Raw genomic sequence first — 19,850 nt, 5'->3', positions numbered from 1 at the left:
TATGCCAGATATAGGTAACGAGGATTAGAAGAGTTCTTTGAATAGTATATAGGGACACATTTATGAAGGAAATCAGTGCAGACAAAAAGAGAACATGAATAATCTCAGGCAGAGAGATAAAGCAGAATTTTAAGGGATTCTCCAAATGTACTAAGAGTAAAATGGTAGCTCGGGAGATAGTAGGTCCACTTAAGGATCAATGTGATCATCTATGTCTGGAATCACAGGTGATGGATGACATCTAAATGAATATTTCTCATCTGTTTATCATGGTAAAGATCATCAGAGGAATTGAGTTGATGGGAGGGAATGTGGTATCCTGGAGCGCACCAACATTACCACAGAGGAAGTGTTGGTGCTGAAATGCATAGACATGGATAAAGCATCAAGGCTTGACTTTGTGTATCCTAGAATACTGTGGGATTGCTGGGACTTTGGCAGAGATTTAGAAGGATCAGATCTGTTTGTACTTGGAAGGGTGAAGACTAGTTGGAGATTGTCAGTACAGAAGAGATTAGGAAATAATGTCTCCAAAATTTGACTGATTGCTTTTGAAGTGGTTACTAAGAGGGCAGGGTGGTAAACATTGTTTACATGGTCTATAGAATGGCCTTTGAGAAGGCCCCACTTTGTAGGCTGGTCTGGAAGGTTAGATCACATGGGATCCAAGGCAAATATAAGACTGTAAAACATAGGAGCAGAATTCGGCCATTTGTACTATCGAGTTTGTTCCACCATTTCATCATGGCTGATCCAATTTTCCTCTCAGCCCCAATCTCCTGCCTTCACCCCATATCCCTTCATGCCCTGACCAATCAATAATCTACTAACCTCTGCCTTAAATATACATAAAGACTTGGCCTCCACAGCTGCCTGTAGCAGCGATTTCCACAGATTTACCACTTTCTGGCTAAAGAAATTCCTTCTCTTTGTTCCAAAAGAATGCCCCTCTGTTCTGAGATTGCGTCCTTTGGGTCTTAGACTCCCCCACAATAGGAAGGGTATTGCGGACTCCAGGAAGGGTAAGACGAAGGAACACATACCAATCCTCAAAGAGGGATCAGAAGTAGAGAGAGTGAGCGATTTCAAGTTCCTGGGTGTCAAGATCTCTGAGGATCTAACCTGGTCTGAACATATCGATGTAGTTATAAAGAAGATAAGACAGTGGGTATACCTTATTAGGGGTTTGAAGAGACTTGGCGTGTCAACAAATACACTCAATAATTTCTGTAGTTATACCATGGAGAGCATTCTGACAGGCTGCATCACTATCTGGTATGGAGGGGCTACTGCACAGGATCAAAAAAAAGCTGCAGAAGGTTGTAAATCTAATCAGCTCCATCTTGGGCACTAGCCTACAAAGTACCCTGGACATCTTCAGGGAGTGGTGGCGCAGAAAGGCAACGTCCATTATTAAGGACCTCCAGCACCCAGGGCATGCCCTTTTCTCACTGTTACCATCAGGTAGGAGGTACAGAAGCCTGAAGGCACACACTCAGCGACTCAGGAACAGCTTCTTCCCCCTCTGCCATCCAATTCCTTAATGGACATTGAACCCGTGAACAGTACCTCACTTTGATGTATTATTTCTGTTTTTTGCACGATCTTTAATCTATTCAATATATGTATACTGTAATTGATGTACTTGTTCATTCAGTACTATTATCATTTTTATTTTATTATTTTTTCTCTCTGCTAGATTATGTATTGCATTGAACTGTTGCTGCTAAGTTAACAAATTTCACGTCACATGCAGGTGATAATAAACCTGATTCTGATGAATGCTGACATTGTATTTGCCTTCCTCACCACAGACTCAACCTGCAAATTAACCTTCAGGGAATCCTGCACAAGGATTTCCAAATCCTTTTGCACCTCAGATTTTTGCATTTTTTTTCTCCATTTAGAAAATAGTCAGCCCTTTCATTTTTTCTACCGAAGTGCATGACCGTACACTTTCCAACACTGTATTCCATTTGCTATTTCTTTGCCCATTCTCCTAATCTGTCTAAGTCCTTCTGTAGCCTCTCTGCTTCCTCAAAACTACTTGCCCCTCTACTTATCTTCAAATCATCTGTAAACTTTGCCAAATAACCATCATTGACATATAACATAAAAGAATAGTCACAAAATTGGCTTGGTGATTCGAGGCAGAGGATGGCAAAGAGGAGTTGTTTTACAGATTGAAGGCCTGTGTGTGCCAAAAGGATCATTGCTGGTGTATCTGCTGTTAGGCATATATATATATATTAACAATTTGGATGAGAATGTAGCTGGCATAATTAGTTTTCAGATGACATCAACATTAGTGTTAAAATGGAGATTGAAAATGGTTAAAATAGGATATTGATAAACTAGGAGAGTGGGAAAAGGAAGGGTAGATGGAATTTAACTCAGACAATTGTGAAGTGATGCATTTTGGAAAGTTAAACCAGGGCGGGACTTGCACAATGAATTGCAGGGCTCTTGGGGGTTCTGTTGAACAGAGAGACCCAGGGCTACAAGAAGACAGTTTGTTGAAATCACTGATAGAGGTAGACAGGTGTGATAGATAGATAGAGGGTGATGAAAAAGGTGTGTGGTACAGTTTTTCTTCATCAGATGAGGTGTTGAGTACAAGACTTGGGAAGTCATGATACAGCCGGGCAAGACTCTGTTTATGCTACACATGGAGTCCTTTGTGGAGTTCAATTGCAATTGGATTAGGTACGGTGCAGAAAAGATTCACAAGGGCGTTGCATGGACTGGAGTTATAGGGAATGATTTGACAGGACTGTTTTCCCTGGAATAAAGGAGGCTGAGAATTGAGATGATGGAGGTTTATAAAATTATGAGGAGCCAAGATAGAGTAAAGAGCTACAGTTTCTTTCCCATGCTAGAGGCATCCAAAGTTAGTGATCATTGGTCTAAGGTGAGAGGAAGCAGGTTTAAATGGAATTTGAAGGGTAAAATTTTCCCATTGACCAGTTGGTATCTGGAATGAGCTGCCAGAGAAGGTGGTAGAGGCAGACAGGGTAACAACATATAAATGACAACTGGACAGGTAGTTGAATAAGCCAAGTATAGAGGGTTACGGAATTCATGCAGGCAGAGGCCTGGTGCACTCCCTAGGTAACCTAACTCCATATTCTTATGCATTTTGGCAAGATAGGGCTGTTGCTAAGTTGTAAAGAGCAGGGAAATTCAGATAGCCCACTCCTCTCATCCAGGTTTGACTGCTGATTTGTGGCTGGCTGAAAACTTCTCAGGGATATATTCCTTCATAATGGTGAGTGTTGATTGATCACTGCTATTCTCTCTGAAATGTTGAGGCAAGAGTTTAGTCCAGGAAATATTATATAGTTAAGGCAGAAAGATTACCTTCAAATGGAATCTCTGATAAAGTTTTTGACATTTGCAACAACTGAGTTTATTCTTGCTCTATTTCCATGAGTCCTCTAAGGGCAGATTATCTGAATTCCTCTATTATACATTCCAGGATCAATCTGCATTATCTGAACAGCTATGAGAACACTTAACTTTTATACTCAATGTTTTACTGAGAATAATATTCTCATTAAAAGATAAGTAGAAGTTTTCATTAAAATCTTTCATAATCTGTTGTAATGGAAGAATTTCTGAGATGTGAACTTCCTAAACTCATTGGTACATTAACTCACTACAATTCATCAGCCATGTTGGGTGCATATCTCTGAAAGTGGAATACAGGAAGAAATAAAGCCTGCTTATCTTCATCAGTAAAAGCAATGAATCTAGAAGTTGAGAAGTCATGTTACATATGGATATTTAAGATTCAGATTCATTTATTTATGACATGTACATCGAAGCATACAATGAAATTCATTGTTTGCATTAACAATGAATAAATCCTAATGATGTACTGGGGGGGCATCCTGCAATGTTGCCACACATTCCAGCACCAACACAGCATGCTTCTAAATGCTAACTGCCCTAAACTCTAACCTGACCTCTAACTCCTCTCTCTGTCCCAAATCCATCCTTTATAACCATATAACAACTACAGCACGGAAACAGGCCATCTCGGCCCTTCTAGTTGGTGCCGAATGCTTACTCTCACCAAGTCCCACCGACTTGCACTCAGCCCATAACCCTCCATTCCTTTCCTGTCCATATACCTATCCATTTTTTTTAAATGACAAAATTGAACCTGCCTCTACCACTTCTACTGGAAGCTCGTTCCACACAGTTACAACTCTCAGAGTAAAGAAGTTCCCCCTCGTGTTACCCCTAAACTTTTGCCCCCTAACTCTCAACTCATGTCCTCTTGTTTGAATCTCCCCTACTCTCAATGGAAAAAGCCTATCCACGTCAACTCTATCTATCCCTCTCATAATTTTAAGTACCTCTATCAAGCCCCCCCCAACCTTCTATGCTCCAAAGAATAAAGACCTAACTTGTTCAACCTATTCCTGTAACTTAGATGCTGAAACCCAGGTAACGTTCTAGTAAGTCTTCTCTGTACTCTCTATTTTGTTGACATTTTTCCTATAATTTGGTGACCAGAACTATACACAACACTCCAAATTTGGTCTTACCAATGCCTTGTACAACTTGAGCATTACATCCCAACTCCTTTACTCAATGCTCTGATTTATAAGCTTTTTTCACCACTCTAGCCACATGAGATTCCACCTTCAGGGAGCTATGCACCATTATTCCTTTGTGCAGGTTTTGTACAGTTCTCACTGATACAGCACAGGCAGGTGGTGGAAGCTTTGAAAAGGTTTCAGGACAAATTCACCATATGGTTGCCTGGTTTAGAGGGCATGTGCTATAAGGAGAGGCTGGACAAACTTGGGTTGTTTTCTCTGCAAGGACGGAGGCCGAGGGGAGCGGTATTAGAAGTATAAAAAATAAGGAGGCATAGATAGTGAGGGTAAGTCTGAGTCTTTTTCCCAGGGTGGAATTGTCAAATTTAAGAGGGCATAATTTTAAGATGAGAGGAGGAAGCTTAAAGGAATTGCAGGGCAAGTTTTTTTAAAGTACAGCCTGCCAGGAGAGGTGGTAGAAGCAGAGAGAATAGGAATCTTTAGGAGTCATTTCAATTGGCACATGAAAAAGCAGGGAAGAGAGGGATGTGGATCATGTGCAGGCAGATGGGATTTGTTTAATTTGGCATCACGGTCACCAGAGATTTTGTGGGCCAAGGGCCTGTTCCTGTGCTGTAATCTTCATTTTTCTAACCACAGAGGAGGTGCAGACTGTCATTTGGAGTGGGCTGAGGAAGAGACCTGCTCATGCTACATGAGACTGACCTTACAAGTGAATGGGTGTTAGTGATGTGTCAATTTGGATTACAGAGTCATTCAGTGTGGAAATAGTTCTTTCAGCTCGACTGGTCCATGCTGTCTAAGATTCCCACTTACTAGTCGCGTTTGCCCACATTTGTTCCCTATCCCTCCAAATCTTCCCTATCCGTGTCCCTTTAAATACTGATAATGTGCCTGCTTTAGCCACTTCCTCTGGCTCTTCATTCCATATAATACCATAAGACATAGCAGTAGAATTAGGCCATTTGGCACATCGAATTTTCTCTACCATTTCATCATGCCTGATCCATTTCCCTCTCAACACCATTCTCCTGCCTTCTCACCGTAACCTTTCACACCCCGACTAATCAAGAATCTAGCAACCTTTGACTGAAATACACCCAATGACCTGGCCTCCGCAGTTGCCTGTGGCAATGCATTCCACAGATTCACCACCTCCTGGCTAAATAAATTCCTCCTCATCTTCATTCTAACGTCTGAGTCTTCTGATCCTAGTCTCCCCCACCATCAGAAACATACTCTCCACATCCACTCAATCAAGTCCTTTTAACATTCGATAGGTTTCAATGAGATCTCCCCCCACTCTTCTAAATTCCAATGAATAAAAGCCCAGAACCATCAATCATTCCTCAGGCAATAAGCCTTTCATTCTTGAAATCATTCTTATGAACCTCCTTTGAACCATCTCCAATGCTAGCACATCCTTTATTAAATAAGGGGCCTAAAACTGCTGACAATACTCCGTGCGGCTTTACCAGTTCCTTATAAAGCCCCAGCATTATATCCTTGCTTTTATATTCTAGTCCTCTCAGAATGAATGCTAACATTGCACTTGCTTTCCTCACCACCGACTCAACCTGCAAATTAGCCTTTAGGGAATCCTGCACAAGGTTTCCTAAGTCCCTTTAATAGGGACTTCTGAACTTTCTCCCCATTTAAAAAATAGTCTACACTGCTATTCCTCCTTCCAAAGTGTACGACCATATACTTACTGACATTCTGCAGCATCCCAGCTTCCTCAACACTACCTGTACTTCCACCTATCTTCATATCTTCAACAAACTTGGCCACAAAGCCATCAATACCATCATCCAAATCATTGACATACAACGTAAAAAGAAGCGGTCCCAGTACCGACCCCAGTGGCACAGCAATAATCACAGGCAGCCAATCAGAAAATGCTCCCTTTATTTCTTTACTTTGTCTCCTGCCAATCAGCCAATATTTTATCCATGCTAGTATCCTTCCTGTTAAGCAGCTTCATGTGTGTCACCATGTCAAAGGCCTTCTGAAAATTCAAGTACAGTACACAACATCCACCCGTCATCAATTCTTTATCTATCCTGTTTTGTTAGTTCCTCAAATGATTCTAACAGATTTGTCAGGCAGGATTTTCCCTCAAGGAAACCATGCTGATTTTGGCCTATTTTGTCATGTGCTTCTAAGTACCCCAAAACCATATTTTTAACAATTGACTTTAACTTCTTCCCAATCACTGAGGTCAGACTAACTGGCCTATAATTTCCTTTCTTCTGTCTCTCTCCCTTCTTGAAGAGTGGATTGACATTTTCAACTATTCAGTCCACCAGAACCATTCCAGAATCAAGTAGTTCTTGAAAGATTGTTACTAATGCCTCCACAATCTCTTCAGCCACCTCTTTCAGAAGCCTGGGGTGTACACCAACTGTTCCAGGTAGCCTATCTACCTTCAGACCTTTCGGCTTTCCCCAAGTAACAGCAATTGCACTCAATTCTGCCCCCTGACACCCTCAAATTTCCAGAGTGAAGATTGACACAAAATATTTATTCAGTTTGTCTGCCATTTCTTTGTCCCCATTACTACCTCTCCAGCATAGTTTCTACTCTTGCCTCTTGTTTATACTGACCGCTCTATGGGGGAAACAGTTGCTCCTCAGGTTCCAATTAAATCTCTTCCCTCTAGTTCATTACCCAACCCTGTGAAAAGATTGTGCACAGTCACCCTATCTAAACCCCTCATAACTTCTGCCTCTCTATAAGATCACTCGTTATTCTCTTTTGCTCCAGTGAAAAGTCCTACCCTGCTCAGACTCTCTCCATAACTCAGTCCCTTGATTCCTGGCAACATCCTCGTAAATTCCCTCTGCACTCTTTACAGTTAGTGGCATCTTTCCTGTAGCATGGTGATCAAAACTCATCACTGTATTCGAATCGTGGCCTGAGCAGTATGTATGTATGTATGTATGTATTTATTTATTTATTTAAGAAACCATAACATCACAACTTCTATACTTAGTGCTTTGACCAATGAATGTCAATGTACCAAAGGCCTTCTTCACTCTGTCTACCTGCAACCTTATGTTCCATCTGTTCTACAGCATTACCCAGGACCCTGCTGTTCACTGTGAATGTTCTATCCTCACCTGCCTTTCCAGAATGCAACACTCCACACTTAAACCAAATTAAACTCCATTTGCAATTCCTCGGCCCACTTACCCAGCTGATTAACATTCCTCTCTAAATGCTAATAACCATTTTTACCGCCAGCAACACCATCTATTTTAAACATAGAAGCATAGAAAACCTATAGCACAATACAGGTCCTTCAGCCCACAAAGTTCTGCCGGACATGTCCCAACCTTAGAAATTACCAGGCTTACCCATAGCCATCTATTTTTCTAAGCTCCGTGTACCTATCCAGGAGTCTCTTAAAAGACCCTATCGTATCTGCCTCCACCACCATTGCCGGCAGCCCATTCCACACACTCACCACTCTCTGAGTAAAAAACTTACCCCTGACATCTCCTCTGTACCTACTCCCCAGCACCTTAAACCTGTGTCCTCTTGTGGCAACCATTTCAGCCCTGGGAAAAAGCCTCTGACTATCTACACGATCAATGCCTTTCATCATCTTATACACCTCTATCAGGTCACCCCGATCCTCCGTCGCTCCAAGGAGAAAAGGCCGAGTTCACACAACCTATTCTCATAAGGCATGCTCCCCAATCCAGGCAACATCCTTGCAAATCTCCTCTACACTCTTTCTATAGTTTCCACATTCTTCCTGTAGTGAGGCGACCAGAACTGAGCACAGTACTCCAAGTGGGGTCTGACCAGGGTCCTGGTCATTACAGTTACTTTAGTGTCATCTGCAAACTTACTAACCAGGCCTTGTATATTTCCTGCTGTAGTTATGAGTGTTATTCAACCAGTGCTAGTATTTCAGAGTGGGTAACAGAAAACATTGTTCAGAGATTTTGTTCTTCCCCATTCATCAGATCATCTCTGCTGGAAAAGGTTTCTTAATGAGCACACCAAATAGCAGACTAGCATGGTCATCACCCTTCAATGAGCAAGTCAAGGCTCACATTCAATACTTCCACCAGAAAAAAGCCATGGATGTGATAAAACTGTTATTATGAAAAGTTGGTCAATTTCAGCTGCAAGAATACTATTTTAAAATCAAATTTACTTTCACTTGGAAAATAATAAATAATCCACATTTCAAAATTGCATTGCATTTTGACAAGTAAACATTTAATAAATAATATTTCTGCAGGTAAACTTGGATTTTGCTATTGTAATTTAGATCTCCTGCATTTTGTACCACAAACATTATTTATATTATGCTGAAAAAATAGGTAACGAAAATGCCAAGTTAAAGAAATATAATATCAAGTTTCAGCTTTTTAAATTGAGTACCAGGTCCATGAATTAATTGGCTGGGTGGATTACACAAGAGTTAAAGTTAACTTCAGATTACTCCAGTGCTTTACAGAGTTGGCTGGGCTGCTGGAAGAACCCAATTTGTCCAAGTTCTGGAGAAGCTAAATCTAGGGAGCTGGATATTTAAAATACCCCAGTTTTGTGATAAATACAGTGCAACATATTAGTATTCCTTGAGTTTCAGATTAAAATGTGGTTTGACTTAGGATTTATTATGCCACATCAAATACTATCTGTAGCCTAGACCATAAAATGTTTCGTGTAATATATTTCTAAACAGAAGTAGAAGGTGTTAAACCTAAGGGCTGTTCCCAATTTTATCAATTGCAGTTGGAATGAAGAGTATTTGAAGGGGTGTGTATCCTCTCCTGCATAATCAACAGACTGAATTTAGGGCAACAATCTGCCAGAGGAACTCTGCAGATCACTGGATTGTGGGAAATCTCTGGGATTGTGTATTCTCTGATATATAACTGACAAGGAGAACCCTTGTCAATGGATTTTATTATCAGAAGAATTTTGTAAGCCAGTTGCATAGAAACTACATCCCCAAGTGACAAACTCAGAACAAAAGGTTCAAAGTTTTGGAGGGTATCTGAAAACCATAGACCATTGAACATGGAATAGTACAGCACAGTACAGGCCCTTCGGCCCACAATGTTGTGCCAACCCTTAAACTCTGTCTCCCACATAACCTCCCACCTTAAATCACAACTGAACCATTGAGGAGGAAAATAAAAAAAAACACTTACCCACAAAAAGCTGGTGGAAACCTGGAATGCTGCCAACCTTTCCTACCCACCACCCAACTCCCCAAAATAGCGTGTGAGTGTTAGAGATCAGATTGGTTAGCGTTTCAATGATTTGAGAAAACTGGGTAAATGGAGTGTTGGTGGAAGTGATGATGAAGGAGGGTTGAGTGAAACCCTTGAAATTCGTGGGACTTCATTTGGATGAGTAACTAGCAGATTTGAAATGAAGGCGATAAAGAATCTGTTACAAGACAGACATACTTTATTGATCCCGAGGGAAACTTGGTTTCATTACAGCTGCACCAATCAAGAATAATGAAGAAATATAGCAATATAAAACCATAAATAATTAAATAATAATGTTAATCATGCCCAGTGGAAATAAGTCCAGGACCAGCCTATTGGCTCAGGGTGTCTGACACTCCTAGGGAGGAGTTGTAAAGTTTGATGGCCACAGGTAGGAATGACAATTACAATTTGATTTCGCCTATTGAAATCCTTAAGGCTTCACGGAGTGGCCAGATTCTTATTTTATATTTTTTATGTTCGAGCTTTATGGGGGGGGGGGGGGGGGCTGGGTGGCCATTTTAAACTGGGGATTCCGCTAAAAAGGCGCTGAAGACCTGAATAGCCTCTCTTCCTTTCTCGTCTTTTGCTCTGCGCTACCATACCCATACCATTACTAAACGCCTCTTTAGACTTGATCATTGGCGATGCATTGGAAACCCCAAAAGACCTTACACTTCCAACAGATTTCATTTCACCCTAGATGTTACTGTGATCCTTGGAGATTTCCCAATAGTTGACGGGACCTGGTCCTCCAGTGTTTGTACTCACAACTCTCTGTTTTGTTGCGGTTAATTTTCAGTAGTTCATTACTGACCTGGCATCGGAGATTGTAAGTGGTGGTAGAGTTTGGCACTTTGGAATAATAACCATTTTGGAAGAAGTTCGTTGTAGAAAGAAGGGGATGTCTTCTTTTTTCAAAGGAAGAGGCTTCCCTTCCTCCAACATCAACGCTGCCCTCAATCGCACCTCTTCCATTTCACGCACGTCTGCTCTTACTCCATCTTCCCGCCACCCTACCAGGGATAGGGTTCCTCTTGTCCTCACCTCCCCCCTGATCTCCCTCCTGGCACTTATCCTTGCAAGCAGAACAAGTGCTACACCTGCCCCTACACCACCTCCCTCACTACCATTCATGGCCCTAAGCAATCCTTCCACGTGAGTCTATTGGAGTCATTTACTGTGCTCGGTGCTCCCGGTGTGGCCTCCTGTACATGGATCAGACCCGACGTAAATTGGGAGATCACTTCGCCGAGCATCTACGCTCCGCCTGCCAGAACAAACGGGATCTCGCAGTAGCCACCCATTTTAATTCCACTTTCCATTTCCATTCTGATATGTCCATCCATGACCTCCTCACTGTGAAGCCACACTGAGATTGGAGGAACAACACCTTATATTCCGCTTGGGTTGCCTCCAACCTGATGGTATGAACATTGACCTCGCAAACTTCCGGTAATGCCCCTCAACCTCCTTTCTTCTCCATTTTCGTTTTCCCTCTCTCACTTCATCTCAACAATCAATCTCCCAGCTCTTTACTTCATTCCTCCCCCTCCAGGTTTCACCTAGCACCCGGTGGTTGTCTCTCCCTCCCTCACCTTTCAAATCTACTCCTCAGCTTTTTTTCCCTATAGTCCTGCGGAAGAGTTTCGGCCTGAAACGCCGACTGGACCATAGATGTTGCCTGGCCTGCTGAGTTCCTCTAGCATTTTGTGTGTGTTGCTCGGAGGAACTTATTCAATTTTCTTTAAAAATGTAAAATTCAATTCCCTTTGGAATCTAGTCAGCACCCTTGTGGAACTCGTTCCCACTTGTGACCAATATTTGGTAGCTTCCTTAGAGATCTGTGGGTTTTTTTTACCATAATGGATCAAAGCTCAGTGAACCATGTATCACGCTAAAACGATTGAGAAAAGTAATTTACTGCAGTATTTTTAAAGTCAACGATACAGCATGTACGGCCCTATTTGCATTGTGGGGGTGCGGGAGAGAGGGAGAGAGTGAAGTTGGATTTGCAGATTGTGCGAAAGTTTCATGTGAATATGTTTGCGCGCGTACACGGTGAGGTGTGCCTGCTGTTCTCTGTGCACGGTGCGTGTACACGCCGGACACGCCTGTCTTTGTTGGGCTGTTTTGTTCCTCTTGTAATTGACCGCGGGGTTGGCGTGCACATCCCCTGCTGGGAAGCTTGCCCCGGGCTCTGAGCTCCCCCCCGGCGCCAGCGGAAGAAGCCAGCCAACCATTCTTGATATTTTTTTTTCATCTTTCACAAGGCAGGAACGAGCACCCTCCCAATCTAATGATTTGGAGATAAAGGTGGAGATTTCTTCCTGATTGGCTTCCAGGAATCACATGGGTAGGTTTCTATAAGGAGCTGAGATTCGCAAATTGGTTACTTTCAGCATTTTGAAACTGACAACTGCCTGTATTAGTCGTGGCTCCTGTTTAAAATACAGTCAGAGCAATATAAGGAAGAGGGTGTATTTTAGCAACTGCTCCGATTTCCCAGCTGTTCACCCTCCGATTTCCAGCTGTTCCTCTGGATATGTGGAGAACCTATTGGAAGTTATGGGAATAAAAACAGATATTTGCTTTGGTGCTGCTTAGATCGCCAGAAGACTGAGAGAGCGATCTCGCTCGTTCCTCCTACTGATGTACACCCGCAACCAGGAATAGACGACCAATGCGTTTGTGATGCGTCTTCCTCCCGTGTTTTATCTGAGGTGGGATTTTAACGTGTGGTTTACTTTCCTAGAATGGCTCGCTTCGGAAGCGACGTGTCGGCTCGCTATGGAGGAAGCACAACGGGCGGGGGCAGAGGTGCAAACCGCCAGGGTGGACCCCATGCCGGCCAGAGAGGCATGTACGGCTCGAAGTCGATGGCCCAAAGAGCCCGGACTATGGCCCTGTACAATCCCATCCCCGTCCGTCAGAACTGCTTCACAGTCAACAGATCACTTTTTATATTTAGCGAAGACAACATTATACGAAAATATGCCAAACGAATAACCGAGTGGCCATATCCTTTTTTTTATTTCGCCGGGGCAGCCTAGATTCTCTGCAGAATCACAGCCATGGGTTTATTGCTGGTTATTGGGCAAAGGTTCAGCCAGCTGTTGCCTGGGCGTGTATGTAGAAGGCGTGTGCCGGTGGGAGTGCTTTGTACTGCGTATCTCAAGGGAGGCTGTTGTTTTTTTTCATCTATAATCTCAGTTCCTATCGATTCTTCGTAACTGCAGCGGGTCTTATTCGCAGGGTACTGAGATGAATGTTAGGACGTGTGATAATCAACGCGCTTTCGTTCCTCATGTGCTGTGGTCCAAACTATTGCAAGGAACGGGCATATCGCGTTCAGTTTAACATAACCATCCCCACGATCACTGTTCCCCTCTCAACCCCACCCCCAACCCCGTTTCCCAGTCTAGTACAACTATGAGTCTGGGCAATCACTTGTGTTAAAGTGTGCTGATATTTGCATGAAGCTATCATCCTTATTTCCCGTTTGTTAAGTGAACAGCAAAATTGTTATTTTGAAAAGTACCTCCTAAAAATACTGCTCGGGGGAAATCACCCCGGACACTTCCTTGTATACCTCCCGACATTTCTAACGTACAGCCCTCGGAGCAGCCCTTGCCCATTTATTTACACTGCAGATGTACATCGGCAGTGCGAGAAGATTTTCGGCTTGCTGAGAAAGTTGCCACATTTTCCTGCTTGTGCACCACGGTTAAAATGGTGTTCGGAAGGAGAGCGCTGGTGTGGAGGCGCTGTTCACTGCTTTCAGGCGCTGTCCTAGGTGCTGAAATGCGCCCACGCCTTCACGCAGAAGGGAATCCACGATCCGGCGAGAGATGGCAAAATCCATGTTATTGGCGAAAAAGGCAGATCGGGCACTCTGGCTACGTGTGAGCGATAGAGGGAGACTTTAAAAAATGTATTTGGTGCACATTATTACTATTATTATTATTATCGTCATCATTATTATTATTATATGCAGATTTTGTCCCGCGCCATGGCTAGTATTTGTTTGTTGCTCTCTTCTTTAAAAATGCTAAACATGTACGTCAAGTTACATGATGTAACGATGGGTTTTCCCTCGGAAATGCAGTTAGAAGACGAGTTGCCCAAAGAATATTCATCTCAGTACCCCTCAAACTTTTTTTTGACCAGCCGTAGTTAAACCTGTTAGAAAGACAGCCGGAGGAGCCGCAGCCCGCCAATTTGTACCAATATTCACAGGCTCAACCGAACCATCTCCTCCGGGCGTCTCGCCCCTGATGTTTACCACCCTTGGGATTAATACTGAGTTCAGGACAAATTTAAAGTTACCCTTACAATTACACTGCGGTGTGATCAATTACAAGCTTGGATCAAATTGTCTTTATATTTTTAATTGTGGGCTGAAGACGGAAACAAGTTCCACATATAATGTTAATTTACCTTAACCTTGTTTACTCCATTTGAATACATGATACTAGCAACTATTATTGCAAACTGCATCGTCTTGGCCTTGGAGCAACATCTTCCAGATGGCGATAAAACACCAATGTCAGAAAGACTGGTAAGATTTAGTTATTTAGAATTGATTATACTTTCAACACACTGCTCAACATAATTCCATTTCTTTTAAAGCCACTGACGGTGTTATTGACATAAGCTTTTGATTCCTTTAAAAAATCATAAAACTGGATAAAGGCTATGGAACACGTGTGGAAAGCAGGTTAATTTTGGTGTTGATGTTTCACTGGAGCTTCCTTCAGCATGTGGAATATTTTAAAAATTATTTCAGCTATTTTTCTTTTTTTTAAAAGTCTTCAGAAGGGAACTATTTTTTCTGCATTCCTAGAAAATACAGATGATGTAACTGTTTAAATAACGGCAGGATTTTAGATATTTAGAATAGATTCAAATTTGAACTGGAAGCAAAAACACTTTCTGAATGAGATGACAATATACTGCACATTCAGTGGCCACTTTATTCAGTACGTCCTGTACCTAATGAAGTGGTCATTGAGTGTATATGCATGGTTTCTATTGTGTAGAGTGTAGACCATCCACATCAAGGTTTGATGTGTTGCTCATTCAGAGATACACTTCTGTACAGCACTGGTATACACCTGCTCATCAATACAAATAACTAATAAGCCAATCATCTGGCAACAAGTCAATGTGCTGGCAATTTATTTATTTAAAGGTACACTATAGAGCAGGCTCTTCAGATCTATTGAGCCTCGCTGCCCAGCAATTTCTCCAATTTAACCCTAGCTAATCACACAAGAATTTACAACGATCAATTAACCCATTAACCAGTCTGTCTTTGGAATGTTGGAGGAAATCAGAGCTCAATGAAAACATACAATCCTCACAGAGAATGCTGGAAATGAACTCCAATGCTATACACGGTCAGAGCATCACACTAGCTGCTATGCTGCTACCATGGAAATTTAAGGTACCGTCACCTTCCTGTCAGCTTGAACCAGTTTGGCCATTCTCCTCTGCCCTCTCGCTTTAACAGGTTGCTGCTCACTGGATGTATTTTGTACTTCGCACTCTGTAAACTCTGGAGAAAGTTGTGTGTGAAATCAAAGGGTCTGAGATACTGAAACCACCCTATCTGGCACCAACAATTATTTTGTGGTCAAAGTCACTTTGATCACATTTCTTTCCAATCCTGATGTTTGGTATGAATAAAAACTGAATCTCTTAACCATGCCTGCATGCCTTTATGCATTATGTTGCCTCCACATGATTGACTGATTAGATACTTGCAGTAATGAACAGGTGGCCACTGAGTTTATACACACCACTGAAAACACAACTTAAGTAAGCATTCAAAACTGGAATCACAATTTAGCAAAGTACAAAGATAGTCTTTAAAGCAGTGGGTATAATAATAGGACAATTAATTGTTTTATTAGTGTCACATGTCATTGAGACAGGAAAAATCTTTATAATCAGGGTGGATTATTTTAACCCTGTATAAAAACTAATAACGGAGTGCATAATACAGTGTTGGATTCACAGAGAAATTACAGAGAAGGTAAACAGATATGATGCAAGAACCATGGCGAGGTAGATTGAGAGATTAAGAGTTTGGCTTTATGACACAAGAGGTTTATTTAAGACTTATAACATGAACAAAAGCTCCCTTAAGCATGGTGGTACATGTTTTCAAGCTTTTGTATCTTCTGTGGACTAGAAGGTGGTGATGTTGGGTGAGTTGTGGAGGAGAATGTTGTGGTTGCCTGTGGTCGTAGATTAGAATATTCTTTGTTGGCTGCTTTATGAAGGCAACAGGAGAAATGGACAGGGTGTCAAGGACCAACTCTTGGTATTATTTCTTATACTTTCAGATTCCATTTAATTTTTATGACATTGACTGAACTCTTTGGTGCTGGTGGTACCATCATTACCTTCACTGCTCTTGTATTTGAAGGGACTGGTAGTGGTAGAAATCATGCAGAGGCTCTCCAGATCAAACCCAAGCCTGAATAATAGAAATTTTGGCATTGTACCAGTTGTCAGAGCAATACTGCAGGGCAGCCAGCAGACCCTCAGGAGATGAGGCTGGAAGTGAAGTTATTTTTCACACCATGCTGTGAATGCTAGCTACAAAGATATTGGGAGATTACTTCAATAGCTGTTTAAAAAAAAAGTCATCAACCTATCCGGAAAGCTAACCATTCTAATTGATTTAAAAAATATGTTTGCTTTTTTTATCTTTACTTAATTGGAGTCTATTAACCACATCTATAGTTGGTTGACACATCATCCTAAATGTGTGGATAAACTCATTGCTGTATCCTGTAGCACAGCAAATAGCTTATTGATTAGTTTTTTTTGAATCAAAGACAAAATTATTCAGTGAAATTATAGTTCTAGAAACCAAATAGAAACTAAACTTTCTTTACTGGAATATATTATACAGATTTTGCACAACTCAAGGAGTTTTCTTTTAGTGTTATTTTAACTTTGGAGGGAAGAGTTTTCATCAACTATTTCACACAAAAGTTACATATTTAATGTGAATTATTAAGAAAAGAGCTTTACAGCATGCAAAAAAAAGTTTTCATGTCGTCCCAAAACATATTAAAATAAAAAAAATGTGCAGATGTTGGAAATCTGAAACAAAATCAGAAAATTATGGAAACATTCAGCAGGTCAGACAGTCTATGTGGAAAAATTAAGTCTTCACAACATTTCTGTTTATTAAATTATGCAATTTTATTGAAAGAGAAACCCACACTGGTAGCATGTACATCATATATCATAACTGCTTCACCAGAGGACACCACAATGAACTTTATTTTTGAAGTCATAAATTAGATATACTTTATGTCCTGTGTAGATGACAGTTTGCCTTCTGAAGTTCCAAAACATGGCAGGAAGAAACCTCTGATGTGAATTTACACTCATTACCCACCTCTGCAAAGAGAAGACAAATCAGGAATCCTCAGAGATGCTATAAGCTGGCTTTTTTCAAGAAAGTGAGTCAAATCCCATTTTGGTAATTCAAAAGGAGATCTTTCTTTACCTGTTGTCAGGCAATAATGATCATGCCTCTCATAATGCACCAATTCCACCTCTGAAGAATGATCTTCATCACCTGAAAACTCAAAGAAAAGTACAGATATCAGTGCTAATTAGTTCTCATAGTCTTTTGCGATTTTACAGAAGTCTTCACCTCTGCCAAAATGAGAGCTAATGAGGTGAAAGCTTCCTAAATTTGGTTATCTGCATAACCTTATTTCCATCATTTTTCTGTGACATGATGAGATGTAACCGACTGCACTCTCAGGTTGAGTAAACCCACTCAGAATCAGCATAGAAGCAAGTTGTCTTGTCTCCAAGGGACTGCCTACAATGAAGATACTTTTCAGATTCTAATAACTTTTTCAATTTTTCCTATTGCAATATTATCTCTGCTTACCATTCTACTGAAACTGGGACATGGAAAACTGATTAAGCTCCATTGTAGAGCTATAGTTTAAAGCTGCTGCACAGAGATGAGGCTTATTCGTGCAAACTCAGAGACTGAGCTCCAAGCCATGGTCAGCTTGCTCTCAGAAGAGAACAGGAGGTTAATCCTTGCACTAAACACCCATAATGCAGAAACCCTCAATCAGCCTGTTCCCGCTGCACCACAATGAAGTTCACTAACAATAAAAGTGCTCAACAAGACCTGGGAACTGTGAATCACTTTCCATATCTTAGCAGTCACCACTCAGTGAAGGCAGACATTGATGTGAAAATTCATCTCCAACTTCAATTCCAGCTTGGCCTGTGGCATCAAGGGAAAATCTTCCATGATTAAGACCTTGAGCCTAGCACTCTCATAGAATTCCGGACAGTGAGACCCATCTCCTGTATGCCTCGGAGTTGTGAACTGCCTCCAGAAAGCCTGTCGGAGCATTAGTGAGATACTGCCAAAACTGTCTCCACAGAAGTCTCCCAAAGAAGTGGTGTGATATACAATTGGGTGTCCTCTCCCAGGACAGCAAGCAATGCTCCAGTGGGGGAGAAGGCCAGCAATGTCTGGCACACTGGACCCATGGAGCGAGCAGTCTGTCTCATGATCCATAGCAACAAGAGGTCATCAGGAGCAGAGAAAAGTTGCTCTGCTCTGTAAGACTGCATGAAAATATGGAACATCTTCACTGATATAGAATCCTTGCCCTGTCACCAATCAACATGTCTTTGGGAATGTGCACAGAAGAGACTTGGAAGCATCGTGCAGAAACATGGAAAGCAACCCTAACCTCCAATATGACCTACGGTAGTGATGGTGGGGGGCGGGGAGAAAGGGGCATGGTCCCTGATCCACCTTATAAATCCCCAAACTAGTATGGAAGTAAATCATTGTCTGCACATACTGAAGGCATTCCTGGATGGTCTGATGAGTAAAGAGCTAATGTGGAGGATACTTTACATTCCAGTGAGGAGCAAAATTGCCTCAGCTTTCTTTCAGTTAGGATCTCTGTCAATCCTTTGTTTCTTAGTTCACAACTACCACTCTGGACTGGCAAACACATCACTCCATTGTTGGAATTAGTTGGGACAAATGGAGCCCTGTTCCTTCGTCCCATGTATTGCAGGACAGAACCTGCCTCTTGGGTGATTTCATGCAGAAACTAACAGAATGGTTTACTATAAGCTGGGAGATACTATTACCTGAGAAGTGATTATCACTTTCTTCAGAACTTGCAGTCAACTTTGCAACAAACTGTAGATGCTGAAAGTCTGAAAGAAACTTTGGTTAGACCACACTTGGAGTATTGTGTTCAGTTCTGGTTAGCTCATTATAGGGAGGCTGTGTTTGTACAAACTTTAGAGAGGGTGCAAAGCAGATTTCTTTTTTTCTTTGGAATGAAGAATGATGAGAGGTGACTTGATAGAACTGTATCTGATGGTACAAGTTATAGATTGCGTGGACAGCTAGCACCTTTTTCCCAGAGTGGAAATGGTTCACATGAGAGGGCATAATTTTAAGGTGATTGAAAGAAAGTTTGGCGGGGGGGGGGGGGGGTGGAGGAGTGGCAAAGGTATTTTTTTTACGGAGAGTGGTAGGTGTGTGAAATGCACAGCCAAGGTGATGGTGGAGGCAGATGCATTAGAAATATTTAAGATACACATAGATAGGTACATAGATTAAAGAAAAATAGAGGGCTATGTGGGAGGCAAGTGCTAGATTGATCTTGGAGTACATTAAAAGTTGGCACAACATTGTGGGACAGAGGGCCTGAACTATGCTGAACTGTTGCAAAAACAGAAAAACCATGCAAACTCTCAGAAGGTCAGGCAGCATCTGTGGAAAGAGAAACTGTTAATTCGTTAGGTCTAAGATCCTTTGTCAAACAAAGATCTGATAAAAGTTTTTCAATGTGAAGTATTAACTCTTCTTAAATTAGTAAATAGGTTTATTATTGTCACATATACAGAGGTACAGTGAAAAACTTTACAGATCATTGTGTGCAGCTTTGGTCACCTTCCTCCAGGAAAGATCTCAAAAAGATTGAAAGAGCGCAGAGAAAATACA

Source organism: Hypanus sabinus, chromosome 18, assembly GCF_030144855.1.
Source record: "Hypanus sabinus isolate sHypSab1 chromosome 18, sHypSab1.hap1, whole genome shotgun sequence".
Taxonomy (NCBI): Eukaryota; Metazoa; Chordata; class Chondrichthyes; order Myliobatiformes; family Dasyatidae; genus Hypanus; species Hypanus sabinus.
The sequence above is the reverse complement of the archived record's forward strand: the minus strand, read 5'-3'. Positions refer to the sequence as shown.